Genomic DNA, 12,079 nt, shown 5'->3' on the forward strand with positions numbered 1-12,079 from the left:
CAAGACAACCTATTCTGAGTTCATTAACTCAATTAAAAAAAATTATTTGGCTGTCCTCCTCCTCCTCCTCCTCCTCCTCCTCCTCCTCCTCCTCCTCCCTCCTCCTCCTCTTCCTTCTTTCTTCTTCCTTCTTCTTTCTTCTTTCCCCCTCCCCCTTCCCTCTTCCCCTCCCCACCCCTCCTCCTCCCTCTCCCTTCCTCCAGAAAACACCAAATGACAGATGACACCAGTGTGGTGCAGCGGGAGGGCCCAGAGGACCCACCCGTGGGGTCCCAGGATTAGGCGGCAGCGGTTTCCAGGGAGGATTCGGCAGAGCTCGTAGGGGCCCGTAATCGTGGTCGGAAGCTGAAGACGAAGAGTGGATCCCAGTTACCACCCTGGGCCGCCTGGTTAAGGACATGAAGATCAAGTCTTTGGAGGAGATCTACCTGTTCTACCTGCCCATTAAGGAGTCTGAGATTATCGACTTTTTCCTGGGTGCATCTCTAAATGATGAGGTTCTGAAAATCATACAGTGTAGAAGCAGACTTGGGCTGGCCAGCGGACCAAGTCTTTTGTTGCTATAGGGGACTACAATGGCCATGTTGGTCTTGGTGTTAAGTGCTTCAAGGAGGTTGCCACTGCTATCAGAGGGGCCATCATCCTGGCCACGCTTTCTGTCATTCCTGTGCAGAGAGGCTACTTGGGGAACAAGATTGGCAAACCCCACACTGTTCCATGCAAGGTGACAGGCTGCTGTGACTCTGTGCTGGTGTGTCTCATCCCCACCCCCAGAGGCACTGGCATCGTCTCTGCTCCTGTGCCCAAGAAGTTCCCGATTATGGCTTGTATAGATGACTGCTACACATCAGCCAGAGGCTGTACTGCCACCCTCGGCAACTTTGCCAAGGCCACCTTTGATGCTTTCTCCAAAACCTGCAGCTGTGGGGACCCTGACCTTTGGAAAGAGACTGTTGTTCACCAAGTATCCTTATCAGGAATTCACTGACCATCTTGTAAAAACCCACACCAGAGTCTCTGTTCAGAGGACCCAGGCTCCAGCTGTGGCCACCACATAAAGGTTTTTATACAAGAAAAATAAATGAATTAAGTCTGTTATAAAATTATTTGTATGAGTGTTTTGCTAATATGTATATCCGAGGACCAAATGAATGACTGGTGGTCCTCTGGATCTGAAGTTATGGATGGTTGTGAGCTACCATCAGCTATGCATCCTTATTATTTTTACTTAGTTTTCATCTTTTTAACTTTTACTTTGCTACTTTACTGTTTCATTTTTATGTCTTTTTTTAAAGCATTTATTTATTATGCAGTGCTCTGCCTGCAGAAGAGGGCGCCATATCCCATTACAGATGGTTGTGAGTCACCGTGTGATTGATGGGAATTGAATTCAGGACCTCTGGAAGAGCAGTGCTGGGAATATAAACTCAGATCTTCTGTCGACCCCACTGGACTCTGTCAGTGTTTGCCCCCTGTTGAGCCTCACTGGAGCATGTAAAAGCCTTTGTTCTCTTGAAGGAATATCCTGACCTTCCTGTCCACCGTAGGGGGTAGCTAACATCTGAATGCTAGATCTTTTGATCTCAGCTTTAGTTTCAGTTTCTGTTTCTCCATTGTGTTTCTACTCAGTGGTTGGGGTATATATTCTGTGTACCCAGTAAAAGCTTTGGCATTCATTTTCTTGAAACATGAGTAACCCGAGTCTGTGTGTGTTCTTAAGTCTTGCAGGCCTGCGCCTGGTTCTTATAGTCAGTCCTCTCCAAGAACAAGTGCTTTCAACTGCTAAGCCGTCTCTCCAGCCAAACATAATTTTTTTTTTGGGACAGGGTGATCTCACTAGGTATCCCTGGTTGGTGCTGGCATCAGACTCACAGAAACCTACCAAACTCTGTGTCCCAAGATTAAAACCATATGTACCACCATGTCTGTCAATTCACTTATTTAAAGCAAATTTTTTGGGACTGGGTCTTGCTATGCAGCCCTGGTTGGCCTGGAACTCACTATGTAGACCAGCCTAGCCTTGAATTGATAGAGATTCACCTGCCTCTACCTCCTGAGATCTGGGATTAAAACTGTGTGCACCAGCACGCCCTGCATAGGGTCATTAATTTCCTTTTTCTTCCATTGAAAATAGGATTGTTTTACATAATATATTCTAATTATGGTTTCTACTTCTCTTACTCTTCTCAATAACTACTCCCTGCCTCCCTTCCCATCCAGATACACAACCTTTCTGTCTCTCCTTGGGGTGGGGGGGCAAAAGGCATCTAAGGAATAATAATAAAATAAAACAAATAAAAAATAGGAATATAACAAGACAACAAAGCAAGAGCCAAAGAAAAAAGCACAAGAAACACATATAGATGCAGAGATACACACGTTCGCACACGCAAGAATCCCATAAAAACCCCAAACCAGAAGCCATTATATACGCACATGCAAAGGACCTGTTAGATAGAGGGGAAATTGCTCTGACTTAATATGAGGCAAGAAAACTCTAAAGATGGCGTTCAGTTCGTTTTTTGTTGGCGGTCTACAGCTGGGCATACAGCCTACCCTTAAGAGTGGTTTGTTTCCCCAGTGAGTCTCCCTTGGAGAAAGTCAAAATTTTCATTTGCAAGTGGTTATCACCTGGATATCACTTCCGGGTTAGGGATGAGGGCATGTGCCCACTTCTTTCTCTAGGACCCCACCTGGTGCAGACCCATGCAGGCCCTGTGCATGATGCTTCAGTCTTTGTGAGGGCACGTGAGCTTTGCTCATGGTGATGTAGAGGGCCTTGTTTTCCTGGTGTCCTCCATCCCCTCTGGCTCTTACACTCTTTCTATCTCCACTTCTACAGGGTCCCCTGAGCCCTGCTGGGAGAGAAGTGTTGGGCTTCTAAGGCTGAGGCTCTGAACTGTGCAGAGTTTTGCTGAGCTCAGAAAGCTCTAAAAGTAAGAAGTGATTCTTCCTTTCTGGAACCAGTAAGCAATTGGGATCCAACTATGGAGTCAAAGGCTCTTAAAAGCATCCGGGCTATGCTTTGTAGTATCAAGATAATATGGGGTGTGGACTTTCTCTTGCCTGTTCCTTTCCCAGCTGTAGCTCAGCAATATGCTTCATCTTCCTGTACTCTTGTATGCAGTGTTTTCCCAGGTATAGGTAGGAGGCCAGGGAATGAACACATGGGCATGCAGGTCCCCTCCCTTTTGCATTCTGTTCATGGTGTGAAGTGATGTAGCAATGAGAGCACAAGGCAGGCCATCATGGTTGCTCATTATCTCAAGCCCAGAAACAGAATTGGTGGTGTCACCTGCAGCAACATCTACAACCTCAGGGTTATGAGGAGTGAATGCTGTTTCACCAGCAACTGTCAGTGTAGCAGAGTTTTAGAGATTTGAGAAGTTAGCACTTCCCACTCAGCTATAGGGACAGTTTCCTTAGGTCATGGAAACCACTGTTGTCTTGGTCACAGCTGTTGCCTCTCATTGGTAGATAGCTCATTACTCTGCTCTGGGACAGTGTGTACAGTAAGGGGTTTCAGAGCAACTCACAGACCAACTGTAGTAGTGTTAGAATCAAAGATCTTTCAGGGACTGTCTCAGTGACCAGACAGATACAAGAAGTAGTATTAAATAGGTCATTCCACAGTCCCCAGAATAACAGTCCAAGGCAAAGCTTCTCCATAAGCCTCTACAGCCAAACACTAAAATAATTGAGGAAGTAATTTCCAGGCTGGTTGTATAAGCTGTTACTTCCTTCTAGAAGAAGGACTGCACATATATGTTAGAGTAGAAAACCAACCAGCTCAATGGTAGTAAGAGGAAGCCCAAATGAGAGTTGTTGCAAAATCTAAAGTATCATTTCCTATTAGAAACTCTTAGCTTGCTCCCGCTTACCATCACTCTCCTCACATGAGAGATCCAGTCAGGGCTGGAGATTTGGTTTCACAGTTAAGATCACACTCTAGCACCCACATGGTGGCTTGCAACCACCCATAGCTCCAGTTCCAGGAGATCAGAAGTCCTGTGATCTCTGGGAACTCTAGGCCTGTACATGTTGCATATACATACATGTAGCTAAAACACTTATTAAATAATGAAATGAATAAATAAAAAAGCCCTAACAAGTACAAGGCAGGTACCGAGGATCCCATAGCAGCTGCATTTAAAGTTCAGAAAGAATGATCACCAGGTCATACTGGTGTGGAGCTAGTTTAGCCTCAGAACAAACATGTTTTGCTTCAGAACAGACTAGGCTACAGCTGCCTCTAAGCGGGACTACAATCTCATCAGAAAGAGTTAGCCACAAGAAGCCCTAGCTGGAATGTCTTACACACATAAACAATTCTACACTTTAACAAGTAGAGCCAGACTTTTTAGGGCCTGAATGACTCATGATGTCTTTTGTAGAAAGTCAGTCCAGAAAAGAAAGAACCCACACTATAAAATTCGTTTCCCAGCTAAAACCCAATGAGATGGCTACCTAGTCACCCAGAGATGAGTCCCATGCACGTGCTTTGCCTGACAAGACTTTGCACTTTCCTTTTAACTGCTATAAAAGAGCTCCCCGACCCCTACAAAACATGATCCTTTTTCCTGGAGTTTGCCCACTGTATCTTTTGCCATGTGTTTAAAAAAGTGCTCTCTCTGTTCTCATTTCTGGTAAAAGAACTTACCACATCATAACCCACCTTTCATAGACATTTCACACTCAGCATTGTGGTCAGCCCCCACTGTAAGGACTTTCCTTGCCTTTCTTGGTCGTAAAAATTTTATTATCATTATTACTATTTTATTGCTGGTGTGTGAACATGTGTGGGTCTCCCCTTTCCTCAGGGGTCGCTGGCCACCAGCCCATCAGGGTGAGGGGAGCAGAGTCAAAGAACAGGGTTGGACAGAATGAACTTCCAGGATCAGCTTCAGAGAGGCAGCTAAACTTCAAGGGGTGAGTTGAATATATGGAATATATAGGAAGAGGGCAGCAGCTAGGGTGTCACGCCCACCTCAGCCGGCAAGGAAGACGCAAGGAAGACGCAACACGGTTGGATTCTTCTCAATAGCCTTTACTGCAGGACACCTTCATTGTTGACACAGGGACCATGAGCAGCAAATTTGCTCGCCTTATATACACAACAGTATGCTAATAATCTCTCAGGGATTGGTGGGGCACGGGTCACCCCACTATCACCCCACTACTTGTCCTCCAGGGATTGGGGGAGAACGAATCACCTCACCAGCATGGTACCGCCTCCCTCATTAGCATATTACCGGCCAACTGACACCAGGTGCAAAACCTGCGCATGCACAGTACTATTGTTCACCACAGGAGGGCGCCGGATCATACAGCTGTCCTGACGAGGGGACAAGCCTGCGCATGTGCGGTAAGTTGTTTACATTCAGACGGGGCTGGCTGTCGGCGCCATCTTTGTTTTGCCGCGCCGCTCCCTACACTAGGGGACTGCCTGATAGTTGTTCACAATATGCTTCCTTTGCAAGTCAGCTGTCCTATTATCTGGGTAGGAGCACTAACACGAGCATTACATGAACAGCTGGGAGGAAAGCATTTTGCAGGGAACTGTGCCAAAGGTCATGCTTAAGATAAGCCAGGCATCTGTGTTCAGCAACCTCTTCCAAATAAGGTCAGACAGAGAGTGGAAAGCCCAGCTCGGGGAAGGGAGTCCTCCATTTTGTGCTGAGTTTAGAGAGCTGTCCTGAAATGGTGGACTGCAGACTTCTGCATCAGGGCCCTCCAACAAACATGGATGGATGGTGGTGTCTTTCTGGAGGTCAGAGGCCAACTTTCGTGAGTTGGTTCTCTTTCCATCCTGGGTTCCAATGGTTGGACTCAGGTTGTCAGGTCTGTGGGGCAAACATCTTTCTCCTTTTGAGCCCTTGCAAGCACTCTGTTGGTTATTTCTTACTTAGGTGTCTATGGAAGCTAGCCATCAGAATAGTTTACAGGTAGCCAAAGACTTCTGTTTGGGTCTATACTTTAGCATGGCCTGAAGACTGCCACATTGTAATCTTGACCTGAGCATCACCCTCCAGAGTACAGCGTAAGAGTTCTTTTTGGGCCCTTGTATTAAGCCTTGCTTTCAACCTCCATTTGATGGGCCATGGTCAAGATCACTCTTTGATACATCTTGAACTGAAGGCAGTGGCAGAGGGAAAGGGGGGGACCATCACTACAACCTTTAAGAGTAGGGAGGTTTGTCTTCAACCCCCTCAATTTCAACACGTGGGGTGACCAGCACCAACATTTAGTCCACAGTGAACAAACACATATTGTGAGGACCCCTTGTCCCCATTTTTGCATTTTCTCCTGCCACTTTCTGGAGTGGAAGGGAACAGAATGTGTGGCAGATGGTGTTTGAATCCTCATTTCCACCCCACCCCCACCCTGCCAGTGGGTGCTGGGAACCACACTTGGGTGTGTCTTCTGCAAGAGCACCCAGTGCTACTAAATGCTGAGCCATCCCTCCAGCTGTTCTCCAACAAAAAACAGAAGAGGAGGAGGAACAAAAAACCAAGAAACAAGAAGAAAAAGAAGAACAATAAAAGTGGGCAGTAGTTTCCAATGTGAGGGTTGTGACCCCTTTGGGGGGGTTACATATGAGACATCCTGTGTATCATATATTTACATTACAATTCATGACAGTAGCAAAATTGCAGTTATGAAGTAACAATGAAAGCAATTTTATGTTTGGGAGTCACCACAACATGATGAAATGTACTGAAGGGTCACAACATTAGGCAGGTCAAGAGCCATTCCTTTGGGGTCTATTCATTAATTTAGTTTCTCAGAATATATCCCAGGGGTGTATCAGAGGGACTAGATGGCTCATGATCTATTGTGAGACACTAAGGTGCAACATCAACCCAAAAGACAGTCCTTGGAACTAACAGAATCTCTGTCCACAAAATTCCTGAGTCTACCACTTTACTCCAGCATTCCCAGAGAAGAGAAAGCCTCTTGACTTACAGAAGTGAAACTGAGTCTCTCTGGAGTCAAAGCCACCCAATTGATCAGGGGAGAGCAAAATGAGCTGGGGTCCTCACCAAATACGTTCATTTGTTCTGGACTAGATGCTGGTGCCATGTGCTGAAATTGAGGAGATACCCAGGAGGAAGACAAATCTTACTCTTAAAGGCTGTAGTGTATGTAGGTCACAATTATCTATGACTTTAGTCCCAGGAGATCCCATGCCCTCTTCTGGCCTTTGTGAGCATAGGCATGGCATAGAGACATACATGCAGGCAAAATACCCAAACATATTTTTAAAATCTAAAATCTAATGTTTGTATTTATTCGAGAATTTCAATGTATTTTTGATCATATCCATCTCTTATACCACCAGCTTTTCCCAGACACCCTAATATATTTCTCCTCCAGATTCCATAACTTTTTAAAAATTATTTTTAAAAATTGTGTTTGCAGCCTTCGCCGTGCTGCTCTCTAATGCCAGCACCGCCTCTCGCTTGCTGAGCTCCAGCTGAAGGAGAAGGGGGGTAAGTAAGAAGGTGCTCATACCATGACTTGTACAAAGCAGACTGCCCACAAATCCACTGGTGGTAAAGCACCCAGGAAACAACTGGTTACAAAAGCCGCCCGCAAGAGTACGACCTTAACTGGAGGGGTAAAGGAACCTCATCGTTACAGGCCTGGTACTGTGGCACTCCATGAAATCAAACGCTATCAGAAGTCCACTGAACTTATGATTAGCAAGCTTCCCTTTCAGTGTGTGGTGTGAGAAATTGCTCAGGACTTCGAAACAGGTCTGCGCTTCCAGAGTGCAGCTATTGGTGCTTTGCAGGAGGCAAGTGAGGCCTATCTGGTTGGCCTTTTTGAACAAACCAACCGGTGTGCTATCCATGGCAAACGTGTAACAATTATACCAAAAGACATCCAGCTACCACGCCGCATACGTGGAGAATGTGTTTAAGAGTCCACTATGAGGGGAAACATTTCATTTTTTTTTTTTTTTTTTTGGTTCTTTTATTCGGAGCTGGGGACCGAACCCAGGGCCTTGCGCTTCCTAGGCAAGCGCTCTACCACTGAGCTAAATCCCCAACCCCGAAACATTTCATTCTTAAAAAATTTTCCCTCTTCTTCCTGTTATCAGTAGTTCTGAATGTTAGATATTTTTTCCATGGGGTCAAAGGCACCTAAGTATATGATTGCGAGTGGAAACCTAGGGGACAGAATCAGGCAGGTATTGGCAGTTTCTCCACGTTCATTTGTGTGTGCATTTTTAATATAAATGCAAGCAAAATGTTTCAGTGAACACATTTCAACAGTTCAACTTCATAACAATTATAAATAAACCTGTCAAATTTTTCTGGACAATGCTAGCATTTGGATTTTTTAAAAATAAATTTCTTATTGACAGCAACTAAATGGCGTTTGTAGCATTTTATCATACAGTAGGTTCCATCCATTCACTATACTTTTCTAACGAGTTGTCCTACATGCGAGTACATGTTTTTAATGTTGTCTGTCTTCTGTGCTGTCCCTGTAAGTTTGCTATTAAAATACATTAAACTATAAAAAAATAAAACTATTTTTAAATAACTCAATTAGTGTTACCCATATGCATATTGGTGTGTGGACATCCACTGAAGCATGGGTAACCTACCAGTGGCAACATCCCCAAAGAAAAATGACTTTCTCTTCCTTAGAAGTCATCAACTGCCAGCTATGTGTCTTGTGGGTCCTTCCTCTAACTGTGCTGGAATTTTTGAATGGCTTCATCTTGTGCTGGTCTTGTGTAGTAATTAATCACAGTTGCTGTGAGTTCATGAGTGCAATGGCCATAATAGCATTTCATAGCACTCTTCCTCATCTTCTGGCTCTCATTTTTCTGCAATGTTTCCTGAGCTTTGTAGTGGAGGGTTCAAGTAGATGTTTTACTACTGGCTGAACACTCACAGCCACTTATTCTCATAACTCTGACCAATTAAGAACCTCTGTATTAACCTCTGCCCACTGTAGAAAAAAGCTTCCCTTATCAAGACTGAGAGCAGCACAAATGTATTAGCACAGCCATAAATATTTAGGAGGTAGCATGACAACCTGATCATTTAGCAAAACAATAATAGCACCCCTTTAAGGACCATAACCTCCCCAGTCATAGGGCTTTGAATATTTTTATAGTACTAGGTATGAATTCTCTCCTGTGGAGCAGGTCTTAAATCTAGTGAGAAAGTTGTTGGTTACTCCTATAACAGTCATGTTGCTATTGCACCAGTAGGCACATCTTACCTGGCAGGTTGACATTGTAGAATGCAGGGTCCAGTGCTGAGTAAGATCATAGATCACTGATGCCCTTTTTTTCCCGAATGGCCTGCATAGCATCTTCGAGTAGTATGAGAGCTAGCCAGTAAGGAGGAGTTTACTGGTCAGTTCCAGATTGATTTCATTTGGCCTTGCAACTAAGGTGTGTGGTGTTTTCATCAATAAGGCCTTGCCATCTAGTTCTGGTGTGAAACTAAAAGTAATGGTAATGTCCTGGGTAGTTTTAGGGGCCTCTGGAGATTTTCATTTAATATACGTTTAAATAAACATTTAATACATATTTTTTAAAGATTTATTCATTTATTATATATAAGTACACTGTAGCTGTCTTCAGATACACCAGAAGAGGGAATCGGATCTCTTTACAGATGGTTGTGAGCCACCATGTGGTTGCTGGGAATTGAACTCATGACCTCTGGAAGAGCAGTCGGGTGCTCTTAACCACTGAGCCATCTCTCCAGCCCAATACATATTTTTTAAAAATTCATTTCATTTAATGTCTTAGACAGGTATTGTGGCACACACTTTTAATTTCAATATCCAGAAGGTAAAGCAGGCAGATCTCTGAGAGTTTGAGGCAGTCTACAAAGCAAGTTTCCAGGATAGCCACCGCTGTTACACAGACAAACCCCATCTCAAAAAACCAAAATCAATCAATAAATAAACCATGTCTTATGGGAACAACATTATCCACCGATACATGGTTCAACATCCTTTAAAACATTGTAGCTCTGAATTAGCTTACAAACCACTCATGGTTTCCCTTAGACCTTTTCATTCTCACTTATCCCTTCTCATCTCTTCTACCTCCCCACTTATTTTCTTTACAACAAAATGTGGTTCTTGTACCTACCACCAGATCAGGAATGCTGACCACTCAAAGGCCAACTTTCCCTCGCCTCTACTCTTTCCCCCGCCTCTACTCTTTCCCCCCTTATTATGGAACATTCTTGAGTGACTCCTTCTCCCTACCCAGATACACTCTCTCCCTCACAAACTCACTTTGTTTTTCAGGACATTTTAAAAACTTATGTCTTGATTTCTTCTTTGAGTCATTTGGTAATGAGTTGTTTCGCTTGTTTGTTTTTGTGACCCACTGAAGTTATTAGGATTACTTGCATGAAGTTGTTTAGAGGAACATAGACAATTTACTAATGGCTACATCACTGAAGGAAATAATTCATCTTCTCCCAACAACCATTAACTGCCAATAGCTCATCAGAGGAGCAGGGCCTCATAAACCTCTCCCTTATGCTAGGAACCTTCTGATTTTGGCAGTTAATCTGAAGACAGATTTTGAGACAATGAGATCCCTTTAAAGACCTATCCACAATGGCCTGCTTCTACCAGTACCCTACCTCCTACAATATCCCAGTAATATCGTACTATGGATCCATCACTGAGGTTAATTCATTGCTTAGGTCAGAATTCTTATGATCAAATCAACTAACTTTTAATGATTGCTTCTCCCAGTTGGGCAATGAAGTTTCAACACAGGAACCTTTGGTTTCATTTGCAGCCTAAAACATCAGCAGAGAAACAGCTGAAAAACCTGGGCCTGGGGTCTAAGGATCAGTCTTCTGAAGCATAAGAAAATGTTTTCATTTTGTTTTTTGAGACCATCTACCATACAGCTCTAATTCGTTTTGGTATTCATTATGTAGCCCAGGCTAGCCTCAGTCTTCCAGCAATCTTCCTGCCTCAGCATCCCAGTCCTGAGAGTTTAAGCATGTTCTATTATGTGTGGAGTGAAGAACTTGACCTATGGCTTTAATTAGAGCCTGATACGTGTTGGAGACTTTCTAAAAGGCCTCTTGAAGTTGTGTGTAGATTCCATAGGGCTAAGTTCATATGACTTCAAGAATCAAGTTGAGCATATCAGCCAACTTTTCAGGTCAGGTCAGGGAGTGACCAGGACAATGTTAGGTGACTAGTTGTCTCAAAGGGGTAGAGCCCAGATGCATTTTCTTTTTCTTTTTTTTTCTTTTCTTTTTTTTCAGAGCTGGGGACCGAGCCCAGGGCCTTGCACTTGCTGGGCAAGCACTCTACCACTGAGCTAAATCCCCAACCCCACATTTTCTTTTTCAACAGAGTGTATCCTGAAAATTTTATATACTGTTCACACTGGGCCCTGGGATCAACCTATAGGGTTCCTCAATTCTCCAACTGCCTTCTACATGATGAAGTGGACTGTAAATCCCAAGTGGTTATGGGAAGGCCAACTGTCTACATGGTATGTTTGCGTGTATGTGTGTGTGTGTGTGTGTGTGTGTGTGTGTGTGTGTATGTGTGTGTGTGTGTGTGTGCACATGATTTTTTTAGTGCTTTAGATTCCCCCTTGCAAGTTCCTATAAAGCCTTTCCTGAAAGGCCATAGAACTCACTGGGAAAACCCAGAACTGACTAGTGCCATTCTTCCAAGACTTTTTTTCTCTGCCTTAGAGATGGGGTCCAGCTTCATGGTCCATATCCAGTTGATTCTATTGGAGGAGCACATGATGGTGCATGGGTTTACCTCTGTTCCACAGTGAACCCCTTCTAGAAGGTCTCTGAACCCTAGGGCTATTTAGTGTCAGTCTTGTGGCACTCCAAACTCTTCTGTACTAGAAATAGGGCTGTTAGTTGACTGGCCAGAATCATATGGTGTGACAGCACCCAGGGCCACTTACTGTTCCTGCTTTGCTGAGGGTATTAAAAAAAGATACAGTATCTTCTGTACAAGTGTTCAGTGCTACCTTTGCAGGTCGCATTTTTCCTTCCTTTCCTTAAAGGACAAGGAGTTTATATTAGCTCACAATTGA

At 44.0% G+C, this 12,079-nt stretch overlaps 2 pseudogenes; both read left to right on the plus strand.

Moving 5' to 3' along the window:
* Nucleotides 1-383: 383 nt before the first annotated feature.
* LOC147998129 (small ribosomal subunit protein uS5 pseudogene) lies at nucleotides 384-1,058 on the plus strand (annotated as a pseudogene).
* A 6,458-nt stretch (nucleotides 1,059-7,516) lies between these two features.
* LOC147998130 (histone H3.3 type 1-like) lies at nucleotides 7,517-7,927 on the plus strand (annotated as a pseudogene).
* Nucleotides 7,928-12,079: the final 4,152 nt, after the last annotated feature.

The sequence above is a fragment of the Rattus norvegicus genome, chromosome X (assembly GCF_021556685.1).
Source record: "Rattus norvegicus strain SHRSP/BbbUtx chromosome X, alternate assembly SHRSP_T2T, whole genome shotgun sequence".
Lineage (NCBI taxonomy): Eukaryota > Metazoa > Chordata > Mammalia > Rodentia > Muridae > Rattus > Rattus norvegicus.